This window comes from Theropithecus gelada, chromosome 11 (genome assembly GCF_003255815.1).
Source record: "Theropithecus gelada isolate Dixy chromosome 11, Tgel_1.0, whole genome shotgun sequence".
Lineage (NCBI taxonomy): Eukaryota > Metazoa > Chordata > Mammalia > Primates > Cercopithecidae > Theropithecus > Theropithecus gelada.
The window spans coordinates 64075995-64094490 of record NC_037679.1 but is presented as its reverse complement, the minus strand read 5'-3'; the positions used below and the strand labels follow the sequence as shown (position 1 = coordinate 64094490).

Below are 18496 nucleotides of genomic sequence, written 5' to 3'. Positions count from 1 at the left end.
ATGAACCTCACCACTCGCTCCACCTTCAACAACTACCGGTCCCTGGGCTCTGTCCAGGCGCCCAGCTACGGTGCCTGGCCGGTCAGCAGCATGGTCAGCATCTATGTAGGCACCAGGGGCTCTGGTTCCTGGATTTCCGTATCCTGCTTGACCAGCTTCTGGGCGGCATGGGGTCTGGGGGCCTGGCCGCGGGGATGATTGGGGGTCTGGCAGGAATGGGAGGCATCCAGAACGAGAAGAAGACCATGCAAAGCCTGAACGACTGCCTGGCCTCCTACCTGTACAGAGCAAAGAGCCTGGAGACCAAGAACCAGAAGCTGGAGAGCAAAATCCAGGAGCACCTGGAGAAGAAGGGACGCCAGGTCAGAGACTGGAGCCATTACTTCAAGACCATTGAGGACCTGAGGGCTCAGATCTTTGCAATGCCTGCATCGTTCTGCAGATCGACAATGTCTGTCTTGCTGCTGATGACTTTAGGGTCAAGTATGAGACAGAGCTGGCCATGGCCCGTGACATCCATAGGCTCTGCAAGGTCATTGATGACACCAGTGTCACTCGGCCACAGCTGGAGACGGATTGAGGCGCTCAAGGAGGAGATGCTATTCATGAAGAAGAACCACGCAGAGGAAGTAAAAGGCCTACAAGCCCAGATTGCCAGCTCTGGGTTGACCATGGAGGTAGATGACCCCAGATCTCAGGACCTCGCCAAGATCATGGCAGACATTTGGGACCAATATGATGAGCTGGCTTGGAAGAACGAAGAGGAGCTGGACAAATACTGGTCTCAGAAGAATGAGGAGAGCACCAAAGTGGTCACCACGCAGTCCGCCAAGGTTGGAGCTGCTGAGATGACGCTCACAGAGCTGAGACATGCAGTCCAGTCCTTGCATATTGACCTGGACTCCATGAGAAATCTGAAAGTCAGCTTGGAGGGCAGCCTGAGGGAGGTGGAGGCCCGCCACACCCTGCAGATGGAGCAGCTCAACGGGATCCTGCTGCACCTGGAGTCAGAGCTGGCATAGACCCTGGCAGAGGGACAGCGCCAGGCCCAGGAGTACGAGGCCCTGCTGAACAGCAAGGTCAAGATGGAGGCTGAGATCGCCACCTGCCACCGCCTGCTGGAAGATGGCGAGGAGTTCAATCTTGGTGATGCCCTGGACAGCAACAACTCCATGCAAACCATCCAAAAGACCACCACCCGCCAGATAGTGGATGGCAAAGTGTTGTCTGAGATGAAGGACACCAAAGTTCTGAGGCATTAATCCAGCAGAAGACAGGGTACCCTTTGGGGAGCAGGAGGAAAATAAAAAGTTCGGAGGTCAAAAAAAAAAAAGAAAGAAAGAAATTTCTATTTTTTGTAGTCCATCCAGTTTATAGTAATTTGTTACAGCAGCCGGAATGGAATAAGACAAGACATAAAAGTTATCAACATACATGAAAAATGGATACATTTTCTCCAGCAAAATTAAAATCTTTTGCTTTTGAAACATGCTACTCTAAATGAAAAGATAAGCCAAGACTGGGAGAATATATTTTCAAAACCTACATCTAATGAAATACAGGCCTGCACCGCACAGTAACATTTCAGTCAACAGTGGACCATATATTCAAAGGTGTTTCCATATGATTTTAACACCATTTTTTACTGTACCTTCTGTATGTTTAGATATGTTTAGATACACAAATACCACTGTGTTACAATTGCCTGCAGTATTCAGTCCAGTAACATGCTGCACATGCTCCTGGGTTTGTAGCCTAGGAGTAATAGGCTACACGGTATAGCCTAGGTGTGCAGTAGGCTATAGCATCTAGGTTTATGCAAGTATGCTCTCCCGTGTTCACATGACAAAATCAACTAACAGCACATTTCTCAGAATGTATCCAACATTGTTAAATGATGCATGACTGTACTTGTATCCTAAAAATATAAACACTATTACAATTCAGTATTAAGAAGACAAATGATCCAATAAAAATGGGCAGAAAAGCTCAATAGATACGTCATCAAGAAGGCATACAAATGTAAAATAAATAGAAAGAGGTGTAACGTCATTGGTCGTTATAAAAATGCAAATTAAAGCTACAATGAAAAAAACACTACATTTCTATTAGAATGGCTAAAACTAAAGATTACAAATACCTTGTTGGTTAGGATGTGGGGCAATTCAGTGGTTTTCAGCTGTGAGTCATTTTGCCCCAAAGGACATTTGACAATTCCTGGAGACATTGTAGGGCATCACAGTCAGCAGGGAGTACTGGCATCTAATGCATAGAGGTCCGAGATGCAGCTATACATTCTACAAAGCAAAGCACAGCTTCCAGAACAAAGAATTATCTGGGCCAAAGTTTCAATAGTGCCAAGGTTAAGAAACCTTGAAACTGGGAACTCTTATACCTTGTGGGAGGGAAAATGAAATAGTATAACCACGTGGGAAAATAGGTTAGCAGTTTCTTATAAATGTACGTGTGCCCTATGACACAGCAATTCCATTCCTAGGTATTTGTCATATGGCAGACAGTCTCCAGCATAGCCTCCAGTGATCCCATCTCCTGGTATTTATGTCCTTATGTAATCTCCTCCTCTTGAGTGTAGACTAAATATAGTGAATTGCTTCTAATGAATAGAATATAGTAAAAGTAATGGGGTGTTACATCTGAAATTAGACTACAAAGAGACTTTGACTTCTGTTTTTGCTGCTTTCTGTCACTCTGAGAGAAGCCAGCTGGCGTGTTGTGAGTTACCTTGTGTGAGTTCCACATGGCAAGGAACTGAGATTGGCCTCCAGCCAATACTCAAGGCAGAACTGAGACTTGCAGTTCGATGCCCACAAGGAACTGAATCCTGTCAGTTCCTTGTATGAGTTTATTGCGTAAGAGAGCTTGGAGGCAGGTCCTTACCTGGTGAAACCGTTTCTGTTTTTTTGTTTTGTTTTGTTTTTCTTGAGACAGAGTCTCACTCTGTCTTCCAGGCGGAGTACAGAGGCATGATTTCGGCTCACTGCAACCTCCCACCTCCCAGGCTCAAATGATCCTCCCACCTCAGCCTCCCCAGTAGCTGGGACTACAGGCACATGCCAACTATGCCTGGCTGATTTTTTAATTTTTTGTAGAAGTGGGGTCTCACATTGCTGCCCAGGCTGGTCTTAAACTCCTGGGCTCAAGCTATCCTCCTGCCTCTGCCTCCCAAAGTGCTGGGACTACAGGCGTGAGCCAAACCTGGTTGAGCCTTTTGATGAAACTACAGCTCTACCAACAGCTTAACTGCAACCTCTTGAGAGACCTTAAACTAGAGTCACCCAGTTATGGTGGTGAGCATTTTACAGTAGAATTGACGCTAAACAATGGGAATAAGTTTGAAAGAATAGTGTTTAATGGGCCGGGCGCCATGGCTCATGCCTGTAATCCCAGCACTTTAGGAGGCCAAGGCGGGTAGATCACCTGAGGTCAGGAGTTCGAGACCAGCCTGGCCAACATGGTGAAACCCCATCTCCACTAAAAATATAAAAACTAGCTGGGTGTGGTCATGGGCGCCTGCAATCCCAGATACTTGGGAGGCTGAGGCAGGGGAATTGCTTGAACCCAGGAGACAGAAGTTGCAGTGAGCCGACACAGTGCCACTGCTCAGTGACAGAGTGATAGTCCCTTTCAAAAAAAAAAAGTAGTATTTAATTTTTATAGGTATTGATAATGTAGATGTAATACAAAAATAAAAAATGGGGAGAAGGCAGAAACTATCTGAGAAGAGAAAAATTGCTTTTAAAAAATGAAATAAAAAGTTAAATTAGGCATTTGGGGCAAGGGGAGACAGAAAAGAGGAGGTTACTAGCTAATTTTAATATTGTTGATAGTAGGAAGATAAAGGACAATATCAAAATAAGAGTAGTCTGAATAGTGTCATATAAAGTTATTAGAACAAAATACAAATCTTCCTAAATACTAAAATAAAATAAAAAAAAAAAAACAGAAAAAGGAGACCAAATAAAACAGACTTCATAGGAAAGACTTCATATGATTTATAAAGACAAAACTGAGATGAAGCATATCAATTGTATTACTACATGCAAATAGACTTAACTCATTTATAAGAGAAAAAGAATTTTCAGATTGGAGAAGTAGTCAAAATTCAATTCTATGCTGGATAGAAATGACTCATCTAGGCTCACGCCTGCAATTCCAGAACTTTGGGAGGCCAAGGTGGGCAGATCACCTGAGGTCAGGAGTTCAAGACCAGCCTGGTCAACATGGTGAAACCCTGTCTCTACTAAAAATACACACACACACACACAAAATTGCTGGGCATGGTGGTGCGCACCTATAATCCCCAGCTACTTGGGAGGCTGAGGCAGTAGAATCATTTGAATCCAGGAGGCAGAAGTTGCAGTGAGCCCAGATAGCGCCATTATACTCCAGTCTGGGCGACAAGAGTGAAACTCTCATCTAAAATAAAAGATAAAATAGTACAAATGAGAGAGTGGTTATATATAAACTAGGCGTATGCAAGTAAAAACAAAGTGGAGGCACAATTTTGTTATTAGACAAGCAAAAATTCAAAAAGAGACAGAAAGACACTTTATGATGCTAAATGACATGATCTAAACAAGACAACCATCATTCATATTTGTGTGCCTAATAACACAGCAATAACCATTAAAAAGCAGAAAGTAAAAGGAATAAAAAGAGAAATAAGCAAAAACGCTAATAATTGGAAGTTTAATACCCTTTCTCAGAAAAGAATAGACCTAGTTAGACAAAAAAAAAAAAAGTATGGATTTAGAGCAGCTAAACAAAATCATCGACAAAGTAGATCTAGTAAATATATATTGAACACTGAACTCTGATAATAGAGATTAAACTTCCTTCTGAAGTCACATGGAGTATTCACAAAATTGAAATATCATAGGCCACAAAGAAAATCTCAATGAATTCCAAAAATACAAATGATATGTTATATTCTGTGACCACAATTAAATACAATTTTAAAACAATGACATTTTTAATAAAAGTCTCTTCCGCCTAAAACTGTAAAAACATATTACTAAGCAATCCCTGCATCGAAAAGAAATAGTAAAATAAAACTGCAAAAAAAAGCTAATTTTACTATTATTATTTTTGAGACAGGGTCTCATTCTGTCTCCAGGGCTGGGGTGCAGTGGCATGATCTTGGCTCACTGCAACCTCCACCTCCTGGGCTCAAGCAATCCTCCCACCTCAGCTCCCCAAGTAGCTGGGACTGCAGGCCCATGTTACCTTGCCCGGCTAATTTTTACATCTTTTTTTGGTAGAGACAGGGTTTTGCCATGTTGCCCATGCTGGTCTGGAACTCCTGGGCTCAAGCGATCTGCCCACCTTGGCCTCCCGAAGTACTAGGATTACAGGTGTGAACCACAGTGCCCAACCACAGCTAATTATGTTTAAAATCAACAAAATAGACAAGCCAGTAACTCACCTAAACCAAAAAAGGGAGGAAGGAAGGTTTGGGGGCATAAATACATTAAATAAATAATAATGGAACAATAACTATAAAATCAGAGAAAATTTGGAAAAAATTTTAAATGACTACTTTGTACAACTCTATGCAAATAAATTTGAAAACCTATATGAAACTGTCAAAGTCAAAAAAAAATGCAGAGACAATCTTTGAAATTAAAATGATATATTTGAGAAGAAAAAATTGCAATACAGGGATACGCGCAGACCGTGTTTCTTCGGTATCAAGTCGGAAGAACAGAGAGGAGGTTGGAGGTTTTATAAAAAGGAAAGATGTTGATCTTTGGGAAAGTTAGTTGGCACTAGTAAGGTACTGGGGAACTGGCAAGCTCTGACTGGTGAGTGACCGCAGTGGGCAAAATTAGTTCTAGAGTTGCAGCAAGTTATTTCCTCAGTTGTAGATAAAACCGAACTGGTCACAGGTTACAATTGACAGTTTCAGCAGCTGGAGTTGGAGAGAATTACACTTTGGGAGCAATGTTATGCATCCTGAATGCTTTCCATCCCTCCTCTTCCCCCCACTGTGGGGGGTAGGGACATTCACACCCCCAAGCCTCCCCCAACCTCCAGTCTATTTGAGTTGGGTATGACAAGAATGACTCACTTCATATAATCAGCTTTCACAAGAACATTTGAAATGGACAGTGTTCCAGAAATATATTTCCCCAGTATGAGTAGCAAGTCTAAACAGACCAATTTCTATAGAAGACATGGAGAAGGTTGTAAAAACTCCCACATAAAAACACCATGTCCAGAGAGTTTCACAGGGGATTTCTACCAAACCTTCAAAGATCAGACAAATTCAATGCTACTTTAATCATTTTAGAGTATAAAAAATAAAAGTAAAATTTCCAAAATTTAAAAAATGAATATGACATTGATACCCAAACCTCACAAATATTGTACAAAAAATAAAATTATAAACCTGGCTTATTTGGGTTTTCCTGGAAGCTAACTTAGAAACAAGAATTCAAGTGCAAGTGGTTTGGGAGCCCAGAATGACAACGAGAACCCTGGAAAGGAAGGTGACCAATAAAGTGTTACTATCAAGCAAACTGCTGCTTCGGGCATTTGGAAGTTCCTCCTGATGGGGACCTCTGGCAAACAATAACGACTGGGTGCCTCAGAGTTATTTTGGGAGGGCCTAGGTATTTTATCCATTAGCTCATGTCAGTCATTGGTTAAGGGCTGCTCCTAAGGGGTGCAGATTTCCTAGCGTTTCTTGCTTGCTAATTAACTGGCCAAAGAAAGCAAAGAATTGCAAATGATGTTCATTGTAAGTTGGGAAGATGTGTGCCAGATTGCCAGATAGTAAGCGCCACTGCAGTATGGGTGAGGCACTGACAGACTTAACTTTTTTTTTTTTTTTTTTTTAAGAGACAGGTTCTTGCTCTGTTACTGGTGGAGGGTCTTGGCTACTAGTCATCCAGGTTCTTGGTGTTTTGAACAAAGAATTGGACAAATGCACCAACAAAGCAAGGAAAGAATGAAGCAACAAAAGCACAGATTTAATGAAACAAAAGTACATTCCACAGAGCAGGGTAAGGCTCAAGCAAGCAGCTGAAGAACGATGGTTACAGAATTTTCTGGGGTTTAACTACTCTCTAGAGGTTTCCCATTGGTTACTTGGTTATACCCTAGGTAAATAAAGGAATGGCCTGCGACCAGTCTGATTGGTTGCAGGAGGGGACCAATCAGAGGTACTTTCCATTTTTCATCTATGATGCAGTGCAAAGGAAGTAGCTTCTGATCCTTTGTTACTTGGGTGTGGAGACGTGAGGTTTTCTTTTTGACTCAGTTCTTAGAAATCAGCATTAATTGGCCTTAGGTTCCCTGCCTCCAGACCCTATTCTCCTGCCTCAGCTCCGTCACTCAGACTGGACTGCAATGGCAGTATCATAGCTCACTGCAGCCTCGAACTCAGCTCTAGTGAGCCCGGCCTCCCAAGTAGCTGGGACTACAGGCACATACCACCAAGCAGGGCTAACTTTAAAAAAGCATTTTTTTGGTAGAGACAGGGTCTTGCTATGTTGCCCAGGCTGACTTCAAGCTCCTGGGTCAAGTGATTCTTTTGCCTTTGCCTTCCAAAATGTTGGGAGTACAGGCATGAGCCACCATGCCTGGCCCAAATCAATCTTAATTGTAAATATTGATGCAACAAACTAAATATTAACAAACAGAATCCAAAAGCACATTAAAAATAGATGTAATATAAGTGATTGACAATGAGTGGTTCTTATTATAGGAGGGCAAGAGTGGATATTGATATAATTATTAACATAGTAGAATATTCATTAATACAATTAATGAATTTAAGAGTTAAGAAGAAAAATCATATTATTATCTCTATAGATACCCAAAAGATATTTCACATGATTCAACATTCTGTAAGATGAAAACTGATACTTACTATGCATCATAAAATGTATATACCAGCCGGACGAGGTGGCTCACACCTATGATCCCAGCACTTTGGGAGGCTGAGGTGGGTGGTTCATCTGAGGCCAGGAGTTCAAGACCAGTGTGGCCATCAGAGTGAAACCCCGTCTCTACCAAAAATACAAAAATTAGCCGAGTGTGGTGGCATGTGCCTGTAATCCCAGCTACTCAGGAGGCTGAGGCACGAGCATCACTTGAACTTGGAAGGGGAGGCAGAGGTTGCAGTGAGCCAAGATCGAGCCACTGCACCCCAGCCTGGGTGACAGAACAAGACTCTGCCTAAAAAATATATATATAAATATGAGTGTATGTGGATATATACACACACACACACAAAATATATATATTTAAATGACACTATATATATATTTTGTATATATACACACATATATTTTGTGTATATAAATATACATACACACATATTTATATATTTTTATATGAGTATGTATATCACTGCCCCCAAATCAGCATTTAACTCAATGGGGAAGCGCTAGAAGCTTTCCTGCTAACGTCTATAGAGGAAAGACAAGGATGTTCACAATCTTTGCCAGTACTTAAATATCGAAGTGGCAGTGTTAGCCAAAACAATTAGATAAGGGGAAACAATTAAAGACATAAGAATTGGAATAGAAGAAGTAACACTATTTGTATATACATATGTTACGATCCCATATCTAGGGGAAAAAAGCAACAGAAAAACTGCTACAAATAACTAGAAACTCTTGTAAAGTAGTAGGAAAGAAAATAAATGTGCAGAAAGTAATAGTTTTCATACACACAAATTCTATGCAGTTTGAAAATACAGGAAAACTATGTAGAAGATAACACTCAGGTAGGAGGCAGGACTCAATTCCAGAGGTGGGGCTGGGGCACTGGACCAGATTAAGACTGACTAAAACAGGGCCAGGGCAGAAGCAGCTTTCCAATCAGATGTGCCCACCAGTGTGCCATGTCAACTTATTGCCATGGCAACACCTGGGAGTTACTGCCCCTTTCCATGGCAATGACCCAAAAGTTACTACTCCTTCCCTAGAAATTTCTGCAAAAACCACCCTTAATCTGCTTGTAATTAGAAGTGGATATAAATATGACTGCAAAACTTCACTGAACTCCTGCTCTCTGCCTATGGGGTAGCCCTGCTCTGCAGGAGCAGTCACAGCTGTAACACTGCCTCTTCAGTAAAGCTATTTTCTTCTACCTCTGGCTTGTCCTTGAATTCTTTTCTGGGCAAAATGAAGAACACTTGCAGGCTAAACTCCACTTTGGGGCTCCCCTGCTCTGCATCAAAACTAGATCCCTGTCTCTCACCAGATACAAAAATCAAAGTGGACTAAAGACTTAGATCTAATGTCTCAAACTATGAAACTATTACAAGAAAACACTGTGGAAACTCTCAAGGACATCAGTCTTGGCAAAAATTTCTTGAGCAATAGCTCACAAGCACAGGCAGCCAAAGCAAAAATGGACAAACGGGATCTCATCAAGTTAAAACCTTCTGCACTGCAATGGAAACAGTCAATAAAGTGAAGAGAGAACTACAGAATGGGAGAAAAATATTTGCAAGCTGCCCATCTAACAAGGGATTAACAACCAGAATATATAAGGAGCTCAAACAACTGTCAGAAAAAAAATCTAATAATCTGATTTTAAAATGGGCAAGATATCTGAATAGACATTTCTCAAAAGAAGACATACAAATGGCAGTCAGTCATATGAAAAGCTGCGTGCTCAACATCAGTGATCATCAGAGAAATACAAATCAAGACTACAATGAGATATCATCTCACCCCAGTTGAAATGGCTTTTATCCAAAGGACAGGCAATAACAAATGCTGGTGAGGATGCGGAGAAAAGGGAACCCTCGTACACTGTTGGTGGGAATGTAAATAGCACAAGCACTATGGGGAATGGTTTGGAGGTTCCTCAAAAGACTAAAAATACAGCTACCATATGATCCAACAATCCTACTGCTGAGTATATAATCCCAAATAAAGGAAATCGATATGTCAAAGAGATATCTGCACTTTCATGTTTGTTGCAGCACTGTTCACAATGGCCAAGATTTGGAAGCAACGTAAGTGTCCACCAACAGATGAATGCATAAAGAAAATGTGGTACTTATACACAATGGAGCACTATTCAGCCATAAAAAGAATGACATCCTGTCATTTGCAACAACGTGAATGGAACTGGAGGTCATTATGCTAAGTGAAATAAACCAAGCAGAAAGACAAACATTGCATGTTCTCATTTATTTGTGGGATCTAAAAATCAAAACAATTGAACTCATGGAAATAGAGAATGGAAGGATGGTTTGCCAGAGGCTGGGAAGGGTAGTAGGAGGGCGTGGGGGAGGTAGGCATGGTTAATAAGTACAAAAGAAATACAATGAATAAGACCTAGTATTTGATAACACAACAGGGTGACTTTAGTCAATAATAATTCAACTGTATATTTAAAAATAACTAAAAGAGTATAATTGGATTGTTTGTAACAAAAAGGGTAAATGTTTGAGGGTATGGATACCCCATTTTCCATAATGTGATTATTATACACTGCATACCTGTATTGAAGTACATCATGTACCCCATAAATATACACACCTACTGTGTACCCACAAAAAATTAATTTTCTTTTAAAAAAAAGAAAACAGGTTGGAAGAGAAAATCTATAACAGGAATGAGATAAAATGAAATACTTAGGTATGAGCTTAACAAGAAACATGCAAAACACACATGAAGAAAACCACAAAACATTCCTGAAAGATAAAAAGTAGATTTAAGGAAGTAGAAAGATATACCATGGTCTTAGATGGAAGACCAAACATAAAAAATATGTCAATATCCCAAAGTAGTCTGTGAACATTTCACAATGCTAATAAAAATCTCATCAGGTATTTTTTCCCTTTGAGTGAGAAAATGGATTACAAAGTTCGTATAAAAAGATAGACAATAGCCATAAGACAGGCTCTGAACAAGAAGAGCAATGCAGGGGGAAGGAAGCTGCTTCTGTTATAGGAAAATATGAAAAAAGATAAACTGTTATAAATTTTACGATATTTGGCCGGGCGCGGTGGCTCACGCCTGTAGTCCCAGCACTTTGGGAGGCTGAGGCGGGCGGATCACAAGGTCAGGAGATCGAGACCATGGTGAAACCCTGTCTCTACTAAAAATAGAAAAAATTAGCCGGGCGCAGTGGCGGGTGCCTGTAGTCCCAGCTACTCGGGAGGCTGAGGCAGGAGAATGGCGTGAACCTGGGAGGCGGAGCTTGCAGTGAGCCGAGATTGCGCCACTGCACTCCAGCCTGGGCGACAGAGCGAGACTCCGTCTCAAAAAATAAATAAATAAAATAAAATAAAAAGTAAAACAAAATAAATTTTACGATATTTGAAAGGAATATAAATATAAGAAATTTGTTGGTTGATTTGCATATATGTTATAGTCATTATTATGGGCAAGCTCTAATCATATGAAACTGAAGCTGGACCTTATTGTCGATTGGCTGTTACAATGAATTGAATCATCTTAATTTTTAGTAGTAGTATTTGTATGGTTATTTAAAAACTGCTATATGGGTGTTCTTGAATAACGCAAATAAGTAATTATATTAATATTTGGATCTCAGATTTTGTTTTGTTTTGTTTTGTTTTATTTGAGACAGTTTCGTTCTGTCGCCCACGCTGGAGTGCAGTGGCGCGATCTCGGCTCACTGCAAGCTCCGCCCCCCAGGTTCACGCCATTCTCTTGCCTCAGCCTCCCGAGTAGCTGGGACTACAGGTGCCCACCACCACGCCCGGCTAATCTTTTCTAGTTTTAGTAGAGACGGGGTTTCACCGTGTTAGCCAGGATAGTCTCGATCTCCTGACCTCGTGATCCACTTGCCTCAGCCTCCCAAAGTGCTGGGATTGTTATGCCCAGACCGTTTATTCCCCGAAGAAGACCACCAGAGTCCAGAGTCAAAGCTAAGCAGCAAGGATCTTTATTACAGGTTCGAACCTGGAACTCTCCCTCGCTCGCGAAACGAGACGGGCAGGAGAGCTCCCCCACTGAGCTCCGAGCAGTGTTATATAGTCTAAGAAAAGTGGGCATAGAGTTATTATACAAATCAGATATATGATTGGCTAGTGTTTGAACAAGGCGATTTGGCTAACTATGATTGGTTCCCACCATTTCTGATATTTCGGTTCAACCTTTGAGGCGGGAGAGCAGGTTTATGGCAGCAAGAGTTTATCTTACTTAAACACGTCTTGTGACCTTGCCTCAGAACTTACAAAATCTCTGGTACGTGCAGAAAAACAGGTACTCACAGAACTTACGAAATCTGTGGTATGTGCAAAACAAAATCTCTGGTACGTGCAGAAAAACAGGTACTCACAGAACTTACGAAATCTCTGGTATGTGCAAAGATTAGAGAGCAGAACAAAGGGTGTAGCGGGGGGGGGGGCGGGTACACATCTATCTTTGTGTCCTTTCAGGATTACAGGCATGAGCCACTGCGCCCGGCTGTTTTGGGTTTTGTTTGCTTTTTGAGATGGGCCCAGGCTGAAGTTCAGCGTCAGGATCTTGGCTCACTGCAACCTCCACCTCCCCAACTCAAGCAATCCTCCCACCTCAGCCTCCCAAGTAGCTGGGATTACAGGCATGTGCCACCACTCCTAATATTTTTTGTATTTTTGGTAGAGACAGGATTTCACCATATGGCCCAGGCTGGTCTCGAACTCCAGAGCTCAAGCAATCCATTCGTCTATGAAGGGGTGGCCTGCCCCTCCACACCTGTGGGCGTTTCTCGTTAGGCAGAACGAGAGACTTGAGAAAAGAAATGAGACACAGAGACAAAGTATAGAGAAAGAAAAAGTGGGCCCAGGGGACCGGCGCTCAGCATACAGAGGACCCACGCCAGCACCAGTCTCTAAGTTCCCTTAGTATTTATTGATAATTATTTTTACCATCTTAAAGATAAGGGAGTGGCAGGACAATAGGATCATTGTAGGGAGAAAATTAGCAGTAAGACATATGGATAAAGATCTCTGTGACATGAATAAGTTCAAAGGAAAATGCTGTGCCTTGATATGCATATGCAAACATCTCCATAAACCTTTTAGCAGCATTGTTTCAGCAAGTCCCACCTTTTGCCGTAAGGCGGTTTTCTCCTATCTCAGTAAACAGAGCATACAATTGGGTCTCACTCCGAGATGTTCCATTGCCCAGGGATGGGCAGGAGACAGATGCTTTTCTCTACCTTAACTGCCAACATCTGCCAAAAGGCCTTCTTTCCTCTTGTACTAGTCCTCCTCAGCACAGACCCTTCATGGGTGTCAGGCTGGGGGACGATCAGGTCTTTCCCTTCCCATGAGGCCATATTTCAGACTATCACATGGGGAGAAACCTTGGACAATACCTAGCTTTCCTAGGCAGAGGTCCCTGCGACCTTTGGCCCTGTACGTGTCTCTGGGTACTTGAGATTAAGAGAATGGTGATGACCTGTAACCAACAAGCTGCCTTCAGGCACTTGTTTAACAAAGCACATCCTGCACAGCCCAAAATCCATTAAGCCTTGAGTCACCACAGCACATGTCTCTTGCAAGGACAAGGTTGGGGGTAGGGTCACAGATTAACAGCATCTCAAATATAGAACAAAATGGAGTCTCTTATGTCTACTTCTTTCTATATAGACACAATAACAGGCTGATCTCTCTTTCTTTTCCCCACAGTCTAGGCCTCCCAAAGTGCTGGGATTACAGACATGAGCCACTGCGCCCAGCCACATCTCAGATATTTTGTGCAAGAAAAAAAAAAAAATAAGTAACTGCCCTATTCCTGTAATCTTGAATTTGAATTGGCAATATGTGTATACATTCCTGAGTTTCTTTTTTCTTTTTGAAAAAAAATTGAAACTTTTTTCAGGAAATTGAGGGAAATGAGGTAAAATAAAACTGGTATTTAAAAGTTAAAATGTCAAAGTAACCAACTTGAGTCATAGGCCCACCCTTGAACTAGCTGAGACAAGGGAAGTGGAATTATCTGAATCAGGTCCCACCCCTGCAGCTGGCCAGGGAGGGAACTAATCCCACCCAGGAGGCGGAGCTGTAGCTTTAGGGGAGGATGCAAGGAAATCAGCCAATCGGCAATAAGGTCCAGCTTCAGTTTCATATGATTAGAGCTTGCCCATAAAAATGACTATAACATATATGCAAATCAGTCGACCCATAGGTCGACTATAGACAATAATATTTGCAATTTGTAATTCTGGGCTGATAATTTTGAGGTTTTTCTAAAAGGTCATTTCTCATCTTTCAGCTTCAGTTTTTATCTTCAGGAGACTAACCAAACTGAGTATTTAGGCCGGTAAGTTTTCAAAGGGCTATTACCTGGCCCTTAGGAACAATTATCTATTTAATTTAATTACCTAATCTTGCCAATTAAAACTGTTTTATCTCTAGAGACGTGTATATTAATGCTGAAAATTATGGTGTAATTATAGTGCAAATCATTTATTTTGGTTAGCTCTTAACCTATTTTGATCGTATGGATAAAATAAAACATTTGTGTCAAAGAAATGCTTTGATTTCTAGCAACATAATATTTTCACTGGTGGAGAAGCAGGATTTTATTTCTAGTAGACTACTATTCTGAAGAGTAGCCATCTTAAACTGGACTTAGCTTGATTCTCTGCCTCATGTGCTGGAATTTTTAAATTAGTTTTTTCAGTGTTGAATTTTGAACATAGCATAGGGCATCATTTCTTCCTCAAAATTTCACCCATGGCATGGCATAAAAAAGACTGGTGTTCAATTCTACTAAATATCAGTGAATCAGAAATGACAACTTAGTAACAAAGGGTGAGAATGTGCACAGGGAAGTGGGTGGGCAGTGTTTTTTTGAGAGTCTTGCTCTGTTGCCCAGGCTGCTGGAGTGCAATGGTGTGATTATGGCTCACTGCAGCCTTGAACTCCTGGACTCAAGCAATCCTCCCGCCTCAGCCTGCTGGGTGGCTAGGACAACAGGGGCATGCCACCACGCCTGGCTAATTTTTTAAATTCTTTTTTTTGTAGAGATGAGTCCTCACTATTTTGCCCAGACTGGTCGTGAACTCCTGGCCTCTACAGATCTCCTGCCTCAGCTTCCCGAAGTGCTGGGATTATAGGCATGAGCAACGGTGCCTGGCCAGGGGGAATGTCTTACTCTGTTCAAGCTGCTGTAACAAAATATCTTGGACTGGGTAATTTATAAACAATAGAAATGTATTGCTCGCAATTTTGGAGGTCAGGAAGGCGTCAGCAGTTAATGTCTGGGGAGGGCTCACTCTGCTTCAAAGATGGTGCCTTCTTGCTGAGTCTTCACATGGCAGAAGGGGTGAACAAGCTCCCTTGGGCCTCTTATATAAGGACACTAATCCCATTCTTGAGGACAGAGCCCTCATGGCCTAATCACCTCCCAAAGGCCTCATCTCTTAATACTATCACCTTGGGGGTTAGGTCTCAATATATGAATTTGAGGTGGGGGGAAACAAAGATTCAGATTTATAGCAGGAGAGAACAATTTCCTATTATATAATTCATTGGTTTTTGATCAAGAGTATTTGTTCCATTTTAATCAGTTTTAGTTATTTTTATTCCCTGTAGTTCTTCTCCAGGATCTTGTTCTAGCAAAACAAAGTATCTCGGGCTAGGTCACTAGCATTTCCTCAAAAGTATTTAGGAGACATAGGAATAATTAGGCCGATAACGATGCATTCTGATGATTTGTTTTATGACAGGTGTACAATCTGATAGAAACTATCAGAAGAGAGACTACATAGAATAATTAAATAATGGGAGAGGACTACAAGGAAACTTTCTTTTTTACATCTGTAAATTGTGTACAGTTTGTACTGTTCCTTTTTCCTCATCCTACACTACCTTTTTTTATCTATTTCCTGTTAAGAACATTTTGCAAGTTTACATATTCTGATTACAAACCATTACAGGGCCCCTAGTTGCTCTCTGGGACAGAGAGGTCTCGATTATTTCAAAATGAATACTTTCATATAGTCACAATAGCTGTCTTTCCCTTTGAAGTTGCCCAAACACACCACCTACACACTGCCTATCAGTTCCTGATTTATTTAGCCAAGAATACAGGGAATATGGGAAAAAGAGGTGACTACAGAAAACAGGAACAGAAACGGCATATCTTTGTAGGGCTTTTACCTCTTCGCATTGGCTTTTACCTTTCTAGGGCTTTTACCTCTTCGCATTGGCTTTTACCTTTGTAGGGCTTTTACCTCTCTGCCCTGCCAAAGAAGCTTGCTATGTGCCTGTCACACTTTTTTTTTTTTTTTTAATTTATTTTTTTTTAGAGATGGGGTCTTCCTCTGTTGCCCAGGCTGGTGCAGTGGCATGATGATAGCTCACAGTAACCTCAAACTCCTGGGCTCAAGCAATTTTCCCACCTCAACCTTCTCAGTAGCTGGCACTACAGGTACCTATTTTGTTCCTTTTTATTTTGATATAATTTCAAATTTACAAACAAGTTGCTATAGTACTATAACTCCTATATACCTTTTAAATAGATTAAAAATGGTACATTGTGCTCCGTTTGTTTTTTGCTGTATCACATCTCGTTCTTTCTATCTCTTTCTTCTTACTGCCAAACTTTACAAAAAAAAAAAATTCAAGGGCAAGTTGTAGACTTTATGCCTATTTATCCCTAAATACTTCAGTGTGTAAATTCTAAGTACAACAATATCCTCATATACCTAGAGCACAATGATCAAAAGCAGAACATTTAACATATAGTACTACCATGGAATCTAGTGTGTGTCTTCAAATTGCAATTGTCTCAATAACGTCATGTATAGCTTCATTTTTTTCCAAGTACAGGATCCAACATAAGATCATGCATTGCACTCAGTCTTCTCTCATCAATCTGTGACAATACCTCATCCTTTTTGTCTTTTGTGACTTTGACATTTTTGAAGAGGATAGGCTAGAGAATTTTCAGAATGTCCCTCGGTTTAGGTCTGTCTGCTGTTTCCTCATGATTAGATTCAGATTATACATTTTTGCCAGGAATACCACAGAAGTGATACTGGGTCTTTCTCACTGCATCATATCAGGAGGCCCATGATGTAGATTTGTCTCATTACTGGTGATGTTAACTTTAATCACATGGGTAAGGGTGATTACTACAAATCCCCCTTGAAAATAGTAAGGCATGGTCGGGCGCAGTGGCTCATGCTTGTAATCCCAGCACTTTGGGAGGTGAGGCAGGTGGATCATGAGGTCAGGAGTTCGAGACCAGCCTGACCAATGTGGTGAAACCCCGTCTCTACTAAAAATAAAAAAAAAATTAGTCGGGTGTGGTGGCGTGCACCTGTAATCCCAGCTACTCAGGAGGGCTAAGGCAGGAGAATCACTTCAACTCGGGAGGCGGAGGTTGCAGTGAGCTGAGATTGCACCACTGCACTCCAGCCTGGGTGACAGAGCAAGACACTATCTCAAAAAAAAAAAAAAAAAAAAAAAAAAGAAAGTAGTAAGGAATTACTACTTTCCTCTTTGTAATTAACAAGTATTTGTGGGGATATATGTCAACATCCTGTCCCTTATCAAACTTTCACTCCTGAATTTTTCCATCTACTAATGATTTTCTAATGCTTTTATTTGTTCTTTATGTGTTAGTTAATATTCCACTGTGAGGCAGAGCTTTCTGTTCTCCCATTTACTTATTTATTTATTTATATCAGTTTTGACACATGTAACTTCATTTAATGAGCTTTAATCCATTACTATTATATTTGATATAACAGTAATTTTATTACACTTGGTACTAAAATTGTCCAAGTAGAACTTGTTCAGTATGCAAATATCTCCTTTCTATATATGTCTATATTCTTTCTTTTTGTTTTTCTTTTCTGAGATGGAGTCTTGCTCTGTCACCCAGGCTGGAGTGCAGTGGCACAATTTTGGCTCACTGCAACCTCTGCCTCCCGGGTTCAAGTGATTCTCCTGACTCAGCCTCCTGAGTAGCTGGGATTACAGGCACACCAGCACCTTGTCCAGCTAATTTTTGCATTTTTAGTAGAGCTGGGGTTTCTCCATGTTGGCCAGACTGGTCTTGAATTCCTGACCTCAAGTGATCCGCCCTCCTTGGCCTCCCAAAGTGCTGGGATTATAGGCGTGAGCCACCGCACCTGGCCAATGCCCATCATTCTTTAAGCACTTCCTTAATTTCTGGTGCAATCCATTATTCCAAGCTCCTTTTGTACTTTTGTTATACTCCAGCCCTGGAACTAGCCTTTTCGCCAAGGAACACTGGTTCCTTTTCAAGTGGAGAATGATGGTATTTAGAAAGAGATATCTGGAAGCAAAATGTGCACCTGCTACCAATATGTCCTAACTTTTAGGTCTTCTCATTGCAGAGGGCAAGGAGACAGATACACACATGCACACACACACACTCATCTCCTCATATATCTATATTTCTATATCTATTAATGCATGTTTTAAAACTTAAACAAGGGGAAACCTGCAGTGGTATGCCAGTTTCAATCAGCTCATAGGGCTGATTACTAAAGGTTTGTAATTTTGCAA

The 18496-nt window shown here is 41.2% G+C and overlaps 1 pseudogene; it reads left to right on the top strand.

Moving 5' to 3' along the window:
• On the top strand, nt 1-1262 carry LOC112635571 (annotated as a pseudogene).
• Nucleotides 1263-18496: the final 17234 nt, after the last annotated feature.